Source organism: Salvia splendens, chromosome 6 (assembly GCF_004379255.2).
Source record: "Salvia splendens isolate huo1 chromosome 6, SspV2, whole genome shotgun sequence".
Classification (NCBI taxonomy): domain Eukaryota; kingdom Viridiplantae; phylum Streptophyta; class Magnoliopsida; order Lamiales; family Lamiaceae; genus Salvia; species Salvia splendens.
In genome coordinates, this window is record NC_056037.1 from 31794940 (window position 1) to 31814588 (window position 19649).

The window sequence follows — 19649 nt, forward strand, 5'->3', positions numbered from 1 at the left end:
ATTATTTATACTCTTATTCTTTTTTAATATTTATATTTTATATTTCAATAAGATCATTGTGGATTGAAGATTTTAACCTCCACAATTTGTGTGTATGACTAAAATATAGTAACTCATTTTGATTTGGTAGTGGGTTGAACTGATGAAAATAAATAAAATAAACTGTAATATTTTTAAGTATTAATATGATATACTATATTAGAATGAATTAATAATAAAATTTTTGGTTATTACTCACTCCGTTCCTGAAGAGTATGCACTATTTCTTTTTTCGTCCGTCCCCAAAGAGTATGAACTTTCAATTTTGGAAACTCTCTTCTCTCTAATGAGGTAAGACATATTCTCCACTACATAATGCATTAAAACTCGTGTCGAACTCAAAGTTCATACTCTTTGGGAACGGAGGAAGTATTAGCTTTAAAGTAGTCCTACCTACATGGAGATTAATAAATTATCAACTCATACGTGACATTGCAATTATTTAAATTTCAATTTATTAATTAGTGCGGATGAAAATACAATTATTTGTTCCACACTGCCTGTACCCAAATACAAAATATCCAAATTTATAGCTCGAACTCTACCGTGATGAACCATCTAGGTTAAGTGAATTAATCACATGATCAATCCAGGTTTGTCGTGCCCACATTTCCTAAAGATATAAAGAAAGATTGATCACGACTAGGGGAAGTTAAGAGGCAGGAAAGAAAGAGGAATGAGAATCAAAGATATACACTTGGACATTTCTCAATAGCAAAAAGACTTGTAATAAGAGTAATGCTTGGGAAATAACAACTCGAGTTAGGAAAGAATTCAACAATGAAGCATAACTCATAACATTGTATCTCACACAAAAGACGCTATATCATATTCAATATATCGATGGAAGCCATTCGAGGGAACGAATGATGTTAGGTAAGAAGACACAACACATTCGTTACTAAAATGCCATAGACTCCATTGGCTCAGCCTCAACACCCACCACGATCATCATCGCCTCAACCTTCACTTTTTTTAAACATGTGCATGGCTGAGTTTTTGATATATTTGAACACATGTCAAAATAACATTTGATAAAACAAGTTTGTCAAGCCGAGTGACTCGATGTTTTCCTTTTAAATGCCTAAGACATTAAATCATTTCCATTTCGTAAAAGTCGGTTCCAATCACATACCATATCTAAACCAATTTATAATTTCGTGAACCAGAAATATGACCACAATCCACGAGTTCAATAAACAAGCCAACTCAAATGACGACTCATAGTCTCCAATATGTGCTTTGTGCCCGAGGAGGGTTTGCGGTCCATACTGAGACCCGAATTCGTTTTCCAATATATACTTTGGCAGGGCAAAACCAATAAATAGTCCATAAAACAAAACATGACAAGACAAGACAAGACAAGACAAGACAAACATTTGTAGAAATTATTTCACGTAAAAACGTGCTCAAAATCATAAAGTGTATTTCTTTAACTAAAAGAAAGCCCACATCGTTCATTTACTATCTCCTTAACTCGTTTCTCTTACTCGAATTCTCAACTGGCTTGTGCAGAATACTCCCTTCGTCCCGCAATAGGAGTTCTATTTAGTTATGATACGAGTTTTAGGAAATATAAAGAAAAGTAGGTTGATTAAGTTAGTGGAATATGAGTCTCACTCGTATATATATGTGTAGTTTTATAATAAAATGTTACTGAAATAAGTTGATGGAATGTTGGGCATATTTACCATTTATGGTAAAAGTGAAATAAGACTCTTAGTGGGACAGATTGAAATGACAAAATTGAACACTTATTGTGGGACGGAGAGAGTAATATGTTTCAAATAGAACTATTTATCAGCTCAACTGCTCTAGTATGACATTTAGCTAAAGTGCATGCATCTTTACTTTATTTTTCGGTTATTGGCGGCATCGTGAGGCGTTGCAGGAAATGCCGGGAAGGCTTTCTTCTTCCCAAACTTACTCACTTCGCTACGTTATTATTGTAGAACTTGTTAAACGGCTGAGAAGAAGGAATATTTAGTGTAAGGCTTGATATTATTTTCATTCCAATCGTCCATGTTAAATAGGAGTACAATCACCTCAACATGGTAACTAAATCATCCTTAGTCTATACATGATTTGATCAATCCCTTAATGTGATGAATTGATCCTTAATTTATTCTCCTAAATCTTTCCTTATTCTAACACTCCCCCTCAAATTGAGTAGTGGGATCTCCGATACTCAATTTATCAAGTACCTCTTCAAGACTCCTTGAGCTAACCGCCTTGGTTAGTATATCTGCCAATTGATCTTCAGAACGCACAAATGGAAATTCGACAATTCCTTCTTCAATCTTTTCTTTGATGAAATGTCTATCCACTTCGACGTGCTTCGTTCGGTCATGCTGCACTGGATTCCCTGAAATGCTTATGGCAGCTTTGTTATCGCAGTACAGCTGACTCTTGCTTGGAACAGAGTCAATCTTTGTCATCAGTTTTCTCAGCCACACGATTTCAGTCAGACCACTCTTGATTCCTCTGAATTCTGCCTCTGCACTAGATAGAGCTACCACCTTCTGCTTCTTACTTTTCCATGTTACCAAGTTTCCTCCAACAAACGTGAAGTAGCCCGAGGTCGACCTCCTATCCACTGGATTACCTGCCCAATCTGCATCAGTATACCCATGGATTTCTAAGCCTCCATTTTTCTTGAATATTATTCCATGTCCAACAGTTCCCTTCAAATATCGAACTATCCTCAGCGCAGCTTCTAGATGTTCGGCCTGGGGTTGATGCATGAATTGACTTACCACTCCTACGGCATAAGCAATATCAGGTCTAGTATGAGATAAATAGATGAGTCTCCCAACTAATCGCTGATATTGCCCTCGATCTGCCGCCTCAGTTCCATCTCGTATCTTCAAGCCATGATTTTGAACAATCGGGGTCTCGGCTGGTTTACACTCTAGTAGGCCGGTTTCTGCTAGGATGTCCAAGATGTATTTTTTCTGCCTCAAGAATATCCCTCGTGGTGAGCGAAGAACTTCAATTCCCAAGAAGTACTTGAGGTCACCTAAATCCTTCATTTCGAATTCTTTGAAAAGCTTTTCCTTCAAACTTACAATTTCCTCCGCATCATCACCTGTAATAATCATGTCATCTACGTACACAATTAAGCAGGTAGTCTTTCCCTCTTGTCTTTTTAGGAAGAGTGTATGATCTGAGTTGCTTTGTCTATATCCATAGCTTTTCATCGCGTCTGCAAACCTCCCGAACCAAACCCTCGGTGATTGCTTTAGTCCATACAGAGTCTTTCTTAGTCTGCATCATTCACCTGTCTTGAATTCGTCTGAGAAACCTGGTGGTGCCTCCATGTATATTTCTTTCTTCAACTCGCCATGAAGAAAAGCATTTGTGACATCGAACTGGTATAGTGGCCAATCTCGATTGACAGCAATGGAGAGTAGTACTCGGATCGTATCCATCTTGGCCACTGGAGAAAAGGTCTCCGAGTAGTCTATTCCGTAAGTCTGAGTGTACCCTTTAGCCACCAACCGAGCTTTATACCGCTCAATACTTCCATCCGGTCTCCGCTTAATGGTAAACACCCATCTGCACCCAACTGGCTTTTTCCTTCGGGTAGTACACACATGTCCCAAGTGTGATTCCGCATCAAGGCATCGATCTCCTTTTTCATGGCCTCCATCCAATTTTTGTTTTTCATTGCCTCCATCTGCTGACTGTGGGATCTCTTCCTCATCGTATAGTGCTTCCTCAAAGGCCTGAGCCATTTCAGTTAGATGACCTTTGGCCAAGTTCGCAATAGAGTATCTTGCCTTTCTGTTGATTCTCTCTGGAGAGTATCTCTTCGGAGGTACTCCTCTGTTCACCCGTGGAGGTAGTATATATCTTACAGTATCGGGATCGATCCCTTCAATGTCGTCCGTTTCAACTGCTTCAAGTTGATCACTAATCTCCCCCTGAGTCTCATTCACAGTATCAGATTCACTAATCTCATTGACAGGAGCAAGAGTACTTACATCCGATATCAGAAGCGGAGAGTCAATATTAGGACTTGTGTCACCTGCCGCTTCAGTCTGTACCACATCAGAGACTTACCCAGCGGAGTTGCGTACTGCTTCCTCTGGTAGGTCCGCTTCTGGTACACTTGGCACTGACACCCAGCTTAGTGGGTCACTAATATTTTGCCTACTATCGCTCTCCTCCTGACCGCTAAGATGGGTATAGAAGTATTCAGATTCAAGGAAATCACAATTCATGGTTGTGTACATGCGATTTGACTTAGGATCAAAGCATCTATAACCCTTTTGGTTCACTCCGTACCCCACAAACACACATTTAACGGCACAAGGGGATAACTTTGTTCGTTCATGTTTTGGTATATGGACAAAGACTGAGCATCCAAAGACTCGAGGTTCTAGGGAAAGATGCGGAGGTATGGTTGTGTGTAGGGCTAGGGTATCGGTTGGTGTTTGGAATTTAAGGATATGGGTGGGTAGCCGATTTAGAAGATAGACGGAAGTGGCAAGGGCTTCAGGCCAGAAGGTGTTTGGAACTTGTGATTCTATGAGCATGGCCCGGGTCATTTCGAGTAGGATTCTATTTTTTCTTTCGGCTACCCCATTTTGTTCTGGAGTGTGGGCACATGTGGATTGGTGTATCATTCCTTTTTCTAGGATGAACTGTTTCATTTTGGAATTAACAAACTCCCCCCATTATCAGATCGAATGACTTTTATGGGTTTTTGGTATTGTGTTTGGACAAGGTCACAGAAATGGGCAAAGTGTTCGAAAACCTCAGATTTATGCTTCATAAAGTATACCCAAGTCATACGTGTACAATCATCAACAAAGATAAGAAAATATTTAAAACCTTGTCCCCCAACTACTGGTGCGGGCACCTAAACATCGGAATGTATCAAATCAAATATGGATTTAGTACACGAGTTACTCAAAGGATAGGAGTTTCTATGGCTTTTAGCCAAAACACAAGTTTCACAATACATGTTCGATTTTGGAGTAATATTGGGAAAAAACAATTTTAAATAACCCGGAGAAGGATGACCTAAGCGTCGGTGCCAGAGCCAAGCTTCCCTATCCGCAGACCCGTGAGTTAGCATGGCAGCTCCTTTTTGGGCTATCTCATCCACGTAGTACAGCCCGTTACTTTCAGTGTCACGCCCAATAATCTCTCCGGTCCTGATATCCTGCAGTAGACAGAAATTCGGTTGCATTAGTAATGTACAATTTAATCCCCGGGGCACATGACTGATTGACAATAATTTATGGGATAGTGACGGAACATGCACACAATTAGACAATTCTAGGGTTGGAGAAATCTTCACAGTCCCAGCCCCTTTTACAACCGTAAACTCCCCACTAGCAGTTTGAATATGAGATAAGTGAGGTGTATGAATCTCAGTAATATCCGACTCATCATAAGTCATTGTGTCTGTAGCCCCACAATAAAAAATCCACCAATTGATTTTCCTAGATCCTGCAGACATTGAGCATGCTATCCCAACATTTTCTAGGACTTTAAAACTATTTTTAGATTCAATTGGGGCTGATTTGCAGTTTTCAAAAAACCTGGGGGTTACTTTAGAATTTCAGGAATTACTAGGGACAGAAATGAATAAATTATTGGGATGGGGTATATTTTGTAAATGATAGAGAAGTTGAGGGTTAGGTTGTAAACCTAACCCTAATACCCCTTTACCTCCTGCCGCCTCACTCGACTCGTCTCCATGTGTTCCTCCAGCGGCGAATTGAGCACTTCCGGCTGCTCTCGGTGGTGCGCCAGTTAGCTGATCGTTGCCCCGGGTGTGAGCGGCCGCGTCGCGGTTGCCCTCGGTGGCGGCGAGGCTCGCTGTTTCTCCATCTGCTCCAAAAGCTACGGCGGCGTGGCCTTTGCTCCATGGTGGCCGAGTAGCCGCCGGTTTATGCTTCGACTCTCACCAGTCAGGATATCCCACCAATTCGAAGCATTGTTCTTTGGTGTGTTTGCGTTTTTCACAGTTTGTACACACTAATTTTGACCGATCTTCATCCATTCTCCGTTCATCGGAGGTCCGATGGTTCCACCCCCCGTTTCCGCTACTGCCGCCGCGACGTGGAGCGGAGGGATGATTCGGCCTTCTCGCCGTGAACAGCCCTGCTCCAATTCCGTCTCCTGGGGATTTTCCGTCGGTGGGGCGAAGGATTTTCCGACGTGGAGCGGAGGGATGTTGTATGCCTGCTCGGCTGAGGGAAGTGGTTCCATCTTCAACACCTCTCTCTTTACCAACTCATATTTACCATCCAATGCAGTAAGAAATTGATATAATAGATCTTGTGATGTTTCTTCGTTGTAGATCTCGATATCTTCTGGGTATTTCATCCGATTGGGCCGTTTCTGGTCAATTGCAATCCATATTTCATTGAGGTCGTTCCACACCTCTTCCAGCGTGGTGTTCGCCTGTCTTAGGGTGCTCGCCCTACGGTGGAGATCGTATGTTTGTAGATAATCTCCGTCGCTTTTGTATGTTACAGCTAGGCTGTCCCATATATGTTTCGTCGTTGGTTGTTGAACAACACGGCTAACCAGCTTGGTCTCGATGTTTTGAACTAGCCACGTGAATACACAATGGTCGGCTTCCTGCCACTGTGTAAACGTTGGATCGGTTCTTAGCAGCGGGGTCGGGACTCCTGTGATGTGAGATACCATCCCCCTTCCACTGATCGCGTTATGCATCAGAACGGACCACACCGGATAGTTCTCTCCGTTGAGTTTGAACCCTACTGTCAAGGGTTGAGAATCGGTTTTGTATATGTGTCTTTCTGGTTTGGTTTCGTGATTTTCTAGTGGTTGGCTTTGCATAAGGCTTTTACGCATGAAGTTTGAAAGAGGCGTGCAAACTCATCCGCTTCGGATGTGTTCGGGCCGCCGGTGATCTCTTTTTCGGTTTCTGACATTTCTACCTTTTTACAGGTTCTTGGCCAAGAGGTTGGGAAGGGTTAAGAGCGATGATGAGATTGATTCTGAGCTCCCAGAATTGTTGTTGGCTCTGATGCCATGTTAAACGGCTGAGAAGAAGGAATATTTAGTGTAAGGCTTGATATTATTTTCATTCCAATCGTCCATGTTAAATAGGAGTACAATCACCTCAACATGGTAACTAAATCATCCTTAGTCTATACATGATTTGATCAATCCCTTAATGTTGGGAATTGATCCTTAATTTATTCTCCTAAATCTTTCCTTATTCTAACAGAACTAAGTTCACAAATTAATTAAACCAGAGTTTAATTAAATGTGTTATTCATCTCTTTAATTAAATCATAAACTTAATTATTCTGAAAAAAGAATAATTTCACAATTATTTACTCCTTCTGTTCCTAATATTTCATCATTTGAACTGGCACATGGTTAATAAATATAATAGAAAGTATGTTGAAAACGTTAGTGATATATGCGTCTTATTTTTATAAATTGGTTTTATAATGAAATATGAGTAAGAATGAGCTAATGAAAGGTGAGGTCACTAGCAAAAATAATAATAGTGAAAGTGACAAATTTTTACCCGATCGGAATAAAGTAGAAATAAATGATAAATTTCATGGGATGAATTGAGTAATTACTTCATGAATTAATTAAATAATTACCCGCAATTATTATACTTTGCCCGATTCGACTGTAGCTCGCTACCCCGAGCAGCCGTTGCTGGTCGTTGCCTCGCCGCCCAGCCACCGCTACCTGCTGCTGTCCGCCGAGGGCAGCCGCTGCAATTGAAAATTGGAGTGAAAATTAAGTTTTTAATTTGATTTTCGTTTTCTTATGTTCGATTCTTTAATTTGAGTTGTTCGATAATTACGTATTACTGCAATATGATGAATGCAAAAGGGATTTGGGACTTGAAAATATACATTTGCTGCAACTGAAAATTGGGGTGAAAATTAGATTATGCTTCTTCTTGAAAACTCTTGGGAATTGAGTTGAGTGTGTGAAATAATTTGGGCGTGCAGAGAATGAAAAGGATCCATGTACTTATAGAGCTAGGTTTATATTTTTCTCTCCAACTTTGGTTTGAAAATGAAGATAGGAAATCTATCAATATCTAAAGTGAGAGTTTTTTGGTCTGGCACCTGGCAGCATTTTGGCGGGAAAGTGATAAAAATGGAGTATGTTAGTCATCCAGCTGTAGTGCAATCTTTAGAACGCTGCCCATGCGCTATACCTTAGGCCTGCAAATATAGCTAGATCTATATTGAGTATTCTGCAATGTGCAGTATTCGAAAAAACTGGAATGTGCAGTATTCGAAAAAATAAATGGCTCAAGAAGGGAAATTAAAATGAACTATAGCCGGTCCAAAAAGTAGGAAGTGTACAAGACAATCTAATCAGAAAAAAATGAAATATTAGGCAAAAACTTGCAACAATTAAAATGATTTAATTATAATTTAATTTTAAATTATAATCAATAATGAGAGCAGGCATACCATTTCAAGCGAACAAATCAAAAAAGAGAGAGAAAAAGTCTAGATCTAATGAAATCAGTAAGAGCATCCGCAACGCGGTGCCGTCGCCGTTCCTATGCCGTTCCGGAAGAACGGTTTCGCGGCGGCACGCGTTGCAGCGTGCGTTCCGTCGCCATTCCGTGCCGCCACCGTTCCCATGCCGTGCCGCGTTTCGTTCCTCCGGAACGCGGAACGAAACGTTCCGCCACGCGCCGAGGCGACGTGGCGGACTCCCATTCGATGCGTGAAGCCCACTCGCTGCCCCGCGAGTGGGCTTCGTCCCGATGACGCAATAATTCATTTTTTTTAAAAAAAAAATTTCGAATTTAATAAAAAAAAAATAAAATTTTTTTTTATTAACGGTAATGAGACCGTTAATTTTATAGCCGTTTGTTTTTTTTTTTATTATTTATTTATTTACTCTATAAATACTCCTATTTCATACTCATTTCAATCACAAACACACATCTATTTCTCTCTATTTCCACCACAATTTTCATCTCAAATCAACTCTATTTTCCTTCTCCCAAATTTAATCAAACTAATGGATCCTTATGAACAAATGCGTCAAATATTGGAACAATCACTTGAAGAAGATCGACGACGGGAGGCGGAAGAAGCCGCTCCGCCCCAACGTCGCTCCCGTACGTACATCCATCGTAACCGGGAGGAAGCCGCCGCAAGGTTAGTACGCGACTACTTCTGCGATAACCCGGTTTGGGGGAGATACGTACTTCCGTCGCCGTTTCCGCATGGGGAAACCGTTATTTCTCCACATCGCGAATACTTTGGCAGCCCGGGAAGAGTTCTTCCAGGAAGGGTTCGACGCGGTCGGACGTCCCAGCCACACGACGCTGCAGAAATGTACTGCAGCAATCCGCCAGCTTGCGACTGGACAAACGGCCGACATGTTCGACGAATACCTCCACATCGGAGATAGCACTGGGCGAATGTGCTTGCTCAAATTCTGCAAAGGCGTCCGGGCAGCCTTCACCGACGAATTTCTCCGGAGGCCAAGCACGGCCGATTGTCAGTTCCTTCTCGACCTTCACGAAACAGTGCACGGATTCCCAGGGATGCTCGGCAGCGTCGATTGCATGCACTGGCAATGGAAGAATTGCCCGGTGGCGTGGAAGGGGTCCTACACGAGCGGCCACAAAGGTACCCACCCAACCGTTATACTCGAGGCTGTTGCCGACTACCGCCTTTGGATCTGGCACGCGTACTTCGGGGTCCCCGGGTCGAACAACGACGTAAACGTGCTCAACCAGTCCGACCTCTTGACCGAAGTTTTGGATGGTAAAGCGCCGGCCATCAACTTCGTCGCCAACAATCGGCTTTATAAAATGGGGTACTATCTCGCCGATGGCATCTACCCGAAGTGGCCTACCTTCGTGAAGACGTGCAGTGGGTCTGCGAACCCAAAGCAGGCTCTTTTTGCGCAGAAGCAGGAGGCTGCTCGCAAGGATGTGGAGAGGGCGTTCGGGGTTCTCCAAGCGCGCTTCAACATCATCAAAGCCCCGGCTCGTACGTGGTTCATGGAGAACATGGTCGACATCATGTATACGTGCATAATCTTGCACAACATGATTGTCCAAGACGAAGGATCCGAGGCGGGAAATTGGTTCGACCCCGAATCCCCCGGAAGCTCAACCGCAAGTAGTCCGCCTCGAAGTGGAGCGCATCCGTCTATACAAGAACGGTTATCTATTCGTGCAAGGACACGCGACTCTAGCGCCCACTCCCAACTCCAACATGATCTAATTGAGCACATTTGGGCAAACTTTGGCGGATGAAATTATTAAAATTGTGTACTTTTATTTTTTTATGATTTTAATTGTGTGCTTTTTATTTTTTTAAGTTTAAGTTGTAACTTTGTTTTAATGTTGTGTGTTTTTTAATAAAATGTGTTTGTTTTTTTAATTGAATTGAGTTGAAATTAAAAAAAAATGAAATTGAATGAATAGTAATTTAAGGAACGGTTAAGGAACGGTTAAGGAACGAGGGTTGCAGGTTCCGTTCCTTAGTTAAGGAATGGAGTAAAAAAGTACAGTGGGGCCCTCAAATAGTGGTTTAAGGAACGGTTTAGGAACGGTATAGGAACAGCGTTGTGGATGGCCTAATACTCCTACTTCTTAAAAGTTGTGTTGAAGCAGATGAGGCTTTCCGAATAAATTTCAAAACCCTATAAATACTAAAGAAAAATCAGAAACTCAACACAATCAATACAAGGTGGGTGAAAGAAAAAACGAAGATGGAGGACGGTGGGGCAGCGAGACAGCACGACCGTGAGCGTGGCCGCGCGATAGATGAGGCGTCGGAGAGGTGGTAACGGGGAGAGAAGAGGATGCGGTGAGGGCGGCAGCAGAGAGGGGAGAGAGAAGAGGCGGAGTGAAATTGAGGAAATTATTGAAAAGAAAATTAAATAAATTTTTTTCATCAGAATAAGATGAAAAACACAACCCAAACTTACCATGACATCCAAGGCTGACGGAGAGGGCAACAGCGAAGCACAACCATATGAAATGAAAGGCTGAGGCTGTTCGAAGAGGAAACGTCTAATTACAATCTCTAATTAACGTCCAATTTGATCACTTTTGCTACTTTTAGAGTGTATCTAACCTTTTATTTCAGGAATTTTGAAGTTGGGAGATTGGATATGAACATGAGTTCTTTTCTTTTTTGTAGAGGAAGGAAGGTGTTTGGGCTATGGTCGGTTAGCGATAGAGGTGAGTGCAGAGGAGCGGCGCACATAACAAAATTGAGGAGGAGAGAGAGAGAATTCTGTGGGCTGGTGTGTAAGCAGAGAAAGAGAGAAGGGAGGAAGATGGAGGCTTTTCTGCAGGGTTAGGGAATAAAATTGGGCTGCGATTAAAGAGTTGGGCTGATTTCTCTTTTTAGGCCCTGCCAAGTTAATTTGAGGTTAATTAATTGCCCAATTATATTTTTTGAATCTCCTAATTTGATTAAATTTTAATTATTGAAATCCCTGATGATGAGTAAATTCACAGATTTAAAAAAGAATAATTCTAATTTTTTTAGTTGATGGTATTTGACCATTGAATTGCATATACGTTCGCATTGATCAAATATTTTATGATAATTATTAATTAGTATAGTTTGTTGTATTATTTTAAGTTTTATATTTATTTCAAGTTAAAAAAGTAATAACAATACTATACAAAAAATAATAAAATAAAGTTATAGTATGTTGTGAAGTATTAAAGAGATTAATAAAAACATGATACTAGAGGTATTTTTTAATCGTAGCTTGGTTACTTTTGTTATTTCTTATTTGATTGATTGTATATTTAAAATTGTACCAGTTTGTTATTTATGCTTTACTAACATTTTGTTTTTATTGAATTTTGGGATATTGATGATCCTTCATATATGTGTTCACATTGTGGGGCATTATTTTGATATGAGGAACATCTTGGCAAACCAAATAAGGCCACTAATCCAAGATATTCGGGTTGTTGTATGAATGAAAATATTAAGATTCCAAAATTGACTTCTCCGCCCGATGTTTTGCACCAATTAATGTTCTCTAATGACGCCAAAAGTAGTCACTATTTGAAAAATATTCGTTCATATAATTCGATGTTTGGTTTTACCTCCATGGGAGGTAAAGTTGATAATAATGTGAACACCGGTGGTGGTCCCCCTGTATTTCGTTTACACGGGCAAAATTACCACTTAATTGGAAGTTTACTACCATTAGATGGTTGCGAACCAAAGGTTGCCCAGTTACATGTTTATGATACGGACAATGAGATCAAGTATAGAATAACGTCTGTGAGGTAAATTGTTTTCATTTTGTAACACATTAAATTATTATTATTTTGTGTTAAAAAATAAATATAGTAATTTTGATTTAACAGGCAAAGGGATGCAGTGAATAATCTTCATTTAGAGATTATTAGTGATTTGCAACATATGTTGGATGAAGAAAATGCGTTAGTAAAGTCTTTTCGTATGGCCAAAGAAACGATTGGACATGAAAATCGACCCAATGTAAGTTTGAGGTTGCTTGGTAAGACAGGTAGGGATGGAAGAACTTATAACCTACCTTCTGTTTCTGAGGTTGCTGTGCTTGTCGTTGGGGATTTTGATGAAGCTTTGGGTGACAGAGATATTGTTGTTGTAGAGAAGTCAGGGCAGTTACAACGCATTAGTGAACTGCATCCTTCTTATCTTCTACTTCAGGGTTTGAAGATTTTGGTGTGTAAAGATGAACAAGGTGAAGACAATGGTGATTCTACTGTTAACATTGTTTATAAAGAAGTTTTTCAAAACTTATGAACTATTGGATTTTTTATGTTTGCGTAAGCTCCTATTTATGAACATTGCATTTTTTTAATGAACTTATTTTACAATTGTATATATGTATCATTTTCTCATCTTTATTCTGTATTATATTTTATTTATTCCCCTCATATCTGCGTTGTAAATTCATAACAATTATTTGTTCATTGGAAATAGACACTTATGTATTTGTCTTGATATTTACAATGTGTTTTTTTACAAACAACGAATTCTCTGTCTGCAAGCATAATCATACAATATTTATCATCTACTTTTTTTAAGTTCATTTATCGTAGAATTTATTACAAGTTTTATGGCCCGTGCATAGCACGGGTGGTAAAACTAGTTTGGAGAAAACTTGAAGAAAAAGAAGAGGAAATCGTGCCAGAATGAATATTTGATCTTCAAGAATTAATTCCATTGGGCTCGAAGGAATTAAAATTGAGCCAGAACAAAGCATTTGATTGGGCTCCTGCCAGTACTTGTATTTTAATTATAAACCATTGTGCTTATTTGTTTGGGGCTGGCCCAAGACACAATGAATCAATTCACTCCCTTTTAAAGTCCAAACTACTCTACTGTTTATAAACACAAATACACTTTCGTATAAATAAATGATTAATAACTTCATGTTATTGAGTTATACATTTCTGATGGTATTATATGGAGTAATTTGTAGGTACAATTGATTAAAAATGAAGCGTTTGATCAATAAGTTAAGCTTTATCATCAAATACAAACTTATAATACCATTACTATATCTTTGTTGTTAATTGCATAAAAAATATTGATTATTTTTCAGGTGCAACTTCACAATGCAAAATTGCAAACCGTTAATAAAATGAACACTAGATAAATTAAATATATTAAATTCATATGCTAGTGAGTAGTGCGTAGCACGCCAATAGGGTATTTTAATTGATATAACGCGTAGTATAGCACGCCAATGGAGACTTTCATAATATTAATAAATGATTTATAAAATGGAAAGCAAATATAACAAACGAGGACATGTGGAGTTGCTTGGATCCCTAATAAACATGGAATAGCTAGCCTACAAATTCCGAATCTCTTGAATTGTAAGCTTTGATATTGGGAAAGCTACTTGACCATTGACCATGATATGATCCGTCAAAATAAGAAAATATTTATAAATTTAGAATAATATGAAATAGAGATGGATTACGTAAATACGTGCAACCCAAAAAGAGAAAATAGTTTAAAAGTAACAACACAAACACAACGTTTCAAGACAATGAGATGGATTACATACAATTTCAATCTCCCTTCAAATACTCCGATGCAAACAACACGAGTTTATAAATCGATATAGGTAATTTTTACTATTCAATGTCACATGAATTAGCCAAGATCTAGTTGTCTTGGATTATGACTTATTGCTCAAAAAAGGATTTACCATCGAAACTGGCTTTGGTGAGTTGCGATTCCATGTAGTGTATCCATAGAATGGTAGATTGCAGAGCCATCCTTTTCGACCAGTGGCGCAGCCGGCCGGCCCAACAATAGCGTCCCATGCCGGGCCATTCGGTACAGTGATTGAAATTCTCTCTCTCTCTTTCTCTTTATTCACCACAGCTCTATGCTTTAGAGACTTAAACATTCCATTTGTAAATATATATACATGCAAAAAGTACATATATATTCAATTCTCAATTTTACCATAACAAGTTTTCTATTTCTTAGAAAAGTCATGGAAGTATTCATTTAAAAATAATTGAGAAAATTACAACAAAAAAATCATTAAGTCAATTATTCGAATCTTCTTAATTAAATGGTTATAATGATTTACCTCAAGGTGGTCATCTACATTAACCAAAATGGAATTAGGAGGAGATTGGACGTTGAACCATTTGCCATCATGCTCAATTTGTAGACCCTCGACTCCATTATTTATCAGAAATGTCAGCAAACCTGTTTTTTGTACTGTTTGGTTTAATAAAAGAGAGACAACGAAACCAAATAAGAGAAGAAAGAAGAAGAAACCTGGACCTGGATCGGTATGCGGTGGGAGGCCAACGGCTTGATCAGGTTGAGGGGACGGAGGAAAGTACATAATTAAAATCTTAGAAAATAAAAAATTATATAATTAAAATCCTAAAAATTGAGATAATTAAAATCTTAGAAAATAAAAATTACATAATTAAAATCCTAAAAATTGAGACTGAGAGAGTTATTTGGTGTAGTGGGATTTTTTGTAGTGAAATGGGGGCATTTGTAGATGAAAGTGTATTGTTTGAAGCGGCCTTAGACACCACTTATTCATAAGTGTATTGTTTGAAGCGGCCTTGGACACCACTTTGGATTCATAAGTGTATTGTTTGAAGCGGCCTTGGACACCACTTTGGATTTATAAGTGTATTGTTTGAAGCGGCCCCACTTCACACTTACATATGTGATTCCTCATTAATTATCTTGCCATACTTGGTCTACTTGAGAACTTCATCTCAACGAGATCCTTTAGGGATCATTAAAAGTCATAGACTTAACCTCACCACTAGGCAAGTTTTTCAACACTCTATTGTTCTCTAGGGAATAGATATAGATGAGTGTTTCACACGAACTCTCATAGCTTAGTTTTTCCATTGAACCAAGTTCTTGGGATCTCTAGTCATCATGGTTGGATTACCACTATGACAATTCTTTAGTTTGTGAATTTTAAACTCATTCCATCTAACAATTTATTCATTTGATCACGATTTAACCATATGGTTAGCGGATCCGCTAGATTACCCAATGACTTCACATAGTCAAATGTAATTACCTCTGTTTTGATCAAATGTCTCATGGTATTATGTCGTCGACGAGTATGTCGAGACTTACCATTGTAAAAGCCATTATTTGCCCTTCCTATAGCAGCTTAGCTATCACAATGAATCAACACTGCAGGCACCGGCTTAGACCACCATAGAATATCATCAAGGAATTTCTTAAGCCACTCGGCTTCCTCACTAGCTTTATCTAAAGCTATGAATTCCGATTCCATGGTTGATCGAGCTATACATGTCTGTTTTGTGGATTTCTACGGGACAGTACCCCCAATAGTAAAGTCATATCCACTTGTTCAAACTGAGTCTTTGTTATCGGATATCCAGTTCGCATCACAGTACCCTTCAAGTACCGGGGGTGTATCGAGAATTATAGCCCATGATTTTGAGTATATTTTAAGTACCTCAAAACTCTTACAAGAGCTTTCCAATGCTTCTTGCTTGAATTGCTCGTATAACGACTCAACTTGTTCACTACGCAAACAATGTCAAGTCTAGTGCAATTAGTCAAATACATAATGCACCCAATGACCTGTGCATAATCTTCTTGTGCAACAGGCTCGCCCTTGTTCTTGCTCAAGTGAACATTGAGCTCTATAGGTGTCTCAGCCGACATGCCATCATAGACATTTAATCTCTTTAGTACTTTCTCAACATAATGAGATTGTGTCAAGATGATTCATTTGAATTAGAATTTTTCATTCCAAAATTCACATCGGCTAGACCCATATCTAGGCTTGCACAAGGGTCGGAACCCGCCGGTTCCGGGCCCGAACCGGCGGGTCAAGGGTCGGAAAATCCGCGAACCTGAACCGGCCCGCCTAGCTCCCGGCGGTTCCGGTTCAGGTTCAAAAAACCGGCGGGTTACGCGCCGGTTCAAAACCGCCGGTTCCGGGCCCGAACCGGCGGGTTGACGATTTTTTTTTTTTTTTTTTGCATTTTTCAACTTTTCAATTTTAATCAAATTACATTACACTTTTCAAGTTTGCTTTTGTATGCAATGTGAGTAAATAAAATTGAAAAAAATACGTCTAAAGTTGCAATTTTATTGAAATTGCATGTTTACAAATTACACGTTACAAGTTACAACAATTACAAATTGAAAACATATGGCGGTCTTGAATTCTTAAACAAAATTTAAATACAAATGAGACTACTAGTGAAGAACTAATTACAAATGACAAGAAACGACGTTGAAGTTCTTAAACGTATAAGTGTATTATATATATACTCTTAACCGGCGAAGAAGATCTTTCTACATAACTAAATTAAGGACACCTTTAGCAATTCAACTTTAAATGTTGAGTTTCGTCTAACAATCAACAATTATAGTAGAATTGTCAAAAGTTTCCCTCATTTAGCCGTATAGAGAAATATACTTCATCGACTAGAGTATATACAAATACAATTATGTAATTGTATTTGCATATTTTTAAAGTAGGAATTAATGGGAAAAAAAAAGAAATAAAAGAAAAAGGACTTGAGCTCAACTTAAATTAAAAATTTAAGTTGAGGTGCCTACGTATCCCAATTGCTCATTTGCATTAGGGAATCAAAGTCCACGTAGTTCTCTTACCTTACTTACCTATTTGGTTTGGCCGGCGGCGGTTGACGGTTGGCCTAATCTTCATCCCCGGTGAATTCATCTTGTGATCCCTCTTGACGATCATTCCAATCATTTTCTTGTTCTCGGACGTCAGCTTTGGCCCAATCATCAAGTAACATCACGGCTTCCATATTTTTCGCCGAGAGCTTACTTCTTGATTCATCCAAAACGCGCGAGCCAACACTAAAAGCGGACTCGACGGCGACGGTGGAAGCCGGAACAGAAAAAATCTCCTTGGCCATTGAAGCAAGGATGGGAAAATCTTTCTCGTGGGTTCCCCACCAATCGAGGACGTCGATTTGGGCGGGAGGAGTAGGACCTTCATCACCAAAGGAAAAGAGTGATTCAAAATATAAATCTAATTCACTGACCATACCTGAGGACCTTCCGCCGGTGCTGTAGTTGTATAGGTCGGCTAGTTGGGATTGCGCGTCGGGGTCATCATAATCGGCTTGAAATGCAAAGCCATAGTTATGTTGTGGAGGAGGGGGTCTTCTGACTTGGTGAGTGGTGTTATACTTGGTTTCATATTCGGTGTAGAGAGAGCGCAAGTTATACTCGAGGTTTTGTTGCACAACTGACCGGTCCGGGAGGTTTATTTGAAAGGTTTCTGAGAGGTCGACTCCAAATTCGTCACTGGTATCGGATTGGATTGCTTGAAGGGGACCAAGATCAATTGAACTCAAATTGTTATAATAAAAATCTAAAATTCTAGAGGTACCTGCTAATTTCCATTTTGGATCCAATACCTTTGCAATCAAAAACACGTTAGGAATCTCACTGAAATACTTGAGCCATTTTTCAATCATATAATACAAAACGCACATTAACTTGGGAGAAGAGGAAGCATTTTTCATTGAAGTTTTAAAACCAAGGGATATGTACATGCAATGCTCCAAAACACGAACAGCAGTGCAATAATAAACACCCGACAATTCAACAGTAGCATTTTTGAAATATTTGAACAATTTAAATAAAGCCAAACTGTTATCCCAACAACTATGCGAAAGATATAAATCACGGTAGGGGTTAGTTCTATAAAAATCACATAAAGCATCTTTATGTGTCAAGGTAGAATTCAGACAATCATATGTCGAATTCCATCTATGAGACACATCCATAGTAAAATTCGTGTACCTGACATTCTTTTGATGGCAATATTTCTTCCATGCTTTGCCAATAGCTGGCTTTTGATGGATTAATCTAACTGCATTTCTAATAGGAGAGACATGCTTTTGCCATAATTCAAGGGCATCCTGTACACATAAATTTAAAATATGGCAAATGCATCTTTGATGAAAATACTTACCTCCAATTACCGGTGTACAAGCCGCAATCAAATCGGCAATACTTGCGGTGTTGGCAGTTGCATTATCAAAACCAATAGAAAATATCTTGTTGCATAGCTGAAACTCATTCAACACTTGTATAATCAAAGAAGCAATTTCTGGTGCAGTGTGTGGACTTTCAAATTCTCTAAAACCAATTAAACGCTTGTTCAAAGTCCAACTGTTGTCCACAAAGTGAACCGTAATACCCATGTATGAATGACGGTTAAAACAATCCGTCCAAACATCTGAGCAAATGTTCACCCTGTGGCCCATGTTAACTAAATAACGTGATAATTCTACCTTTTTCTCCAAGCACTGCCGAACGGTAGATCGTTGCACGGTCATTCGACCTATTCTTTTGATTGCTACATTCAACCCACTTTGCATAGTAACCTCAAAACTTTTGTCATCAAAAACATTAAAGGGCATATGCTTCATAGCCGCCCATCTAGTCATTGTATCATCAAAATTCTTTTTATCATATTTAAATAGAGGCGCACCTGACGAACCCGAGCCGGCGCCGGCGGGTTGGAAGTTTAGTTGGCTTTGGGTAGAGGCAGTGCCACATTCTACCGGATGCTTTGCCACTAAATGGCGACGGAGGGTGCCATATCCACCACCGGCGGACCATTTGTACACTTTATCGCAATAGTTGCAATAAACATGAAAGTCCGAAGTCTCTTCTTGAGAGTTCGGATCGTGAGGACTTGGAATCACCACCGCCACCTTCTTGTAGTGTTTGATAAAAATGTCCGATTTCAAAGGTTTTGCCGTGTTAGTGGGTGCAGGGGGAGGCATCTCCTCATTTCCGCCGGTGCTAGAAGGAATACGAGAATGCGATCTATCCTCGTTGTTGTCCGAGTCCGACGATATAGTAACGTCGAACTCCTCATCTCCCCTACCCCCGCCTTGTTGCATTTCAGCAAGTAGCATGGCGGTCCTATGATCTTCTTCCATCTACAAATATTATGTACGTAGAAGTTAAAAGTATGAACGCAAAAAAAAATTAATGAAATTTTGTGCATGTGAATTGGAAAACAAATTTTTCATTACTTACTTGCATGCGTTCGGCTGCCAATCGGGAAACCTCGTCCATAACATCTCGACGACTAGGTCG

The 19649-nt window shown here is 39.5% G+C and overlaps 1 long non-coding RNA gene across 2 annotated transcripts; it reads right to left on the bottom strand.

Moving 5' to 3' along the window:
- Positions 1 to 518: 518 nt before the first annotated feature.
- On the bottom strand, positions 519 to 11500 carry LOC121806861. Of its 2 annotated transcripts, none has more exons than XR_006051712.1 (4): positions 10975 to 11500; positions 8130 to 8228; positions 7650 to 7766; positions 519 to 652 (listed from the first exon to the last, which is right to left on the bottom strand). It is a non-coding gene; the product is annotated as an uncharacterized LOC121806861 (long non-coding RNA). The 2 variants fall into 2 exon arrangements; XR_006051711.1 differs by lacking the exon at positions 519 to 652 and adding an exon at positions 4894 to 5212.
- Between the last annotated feature and the right edge of the window lie 8149 nt (positions 11501 to 19649).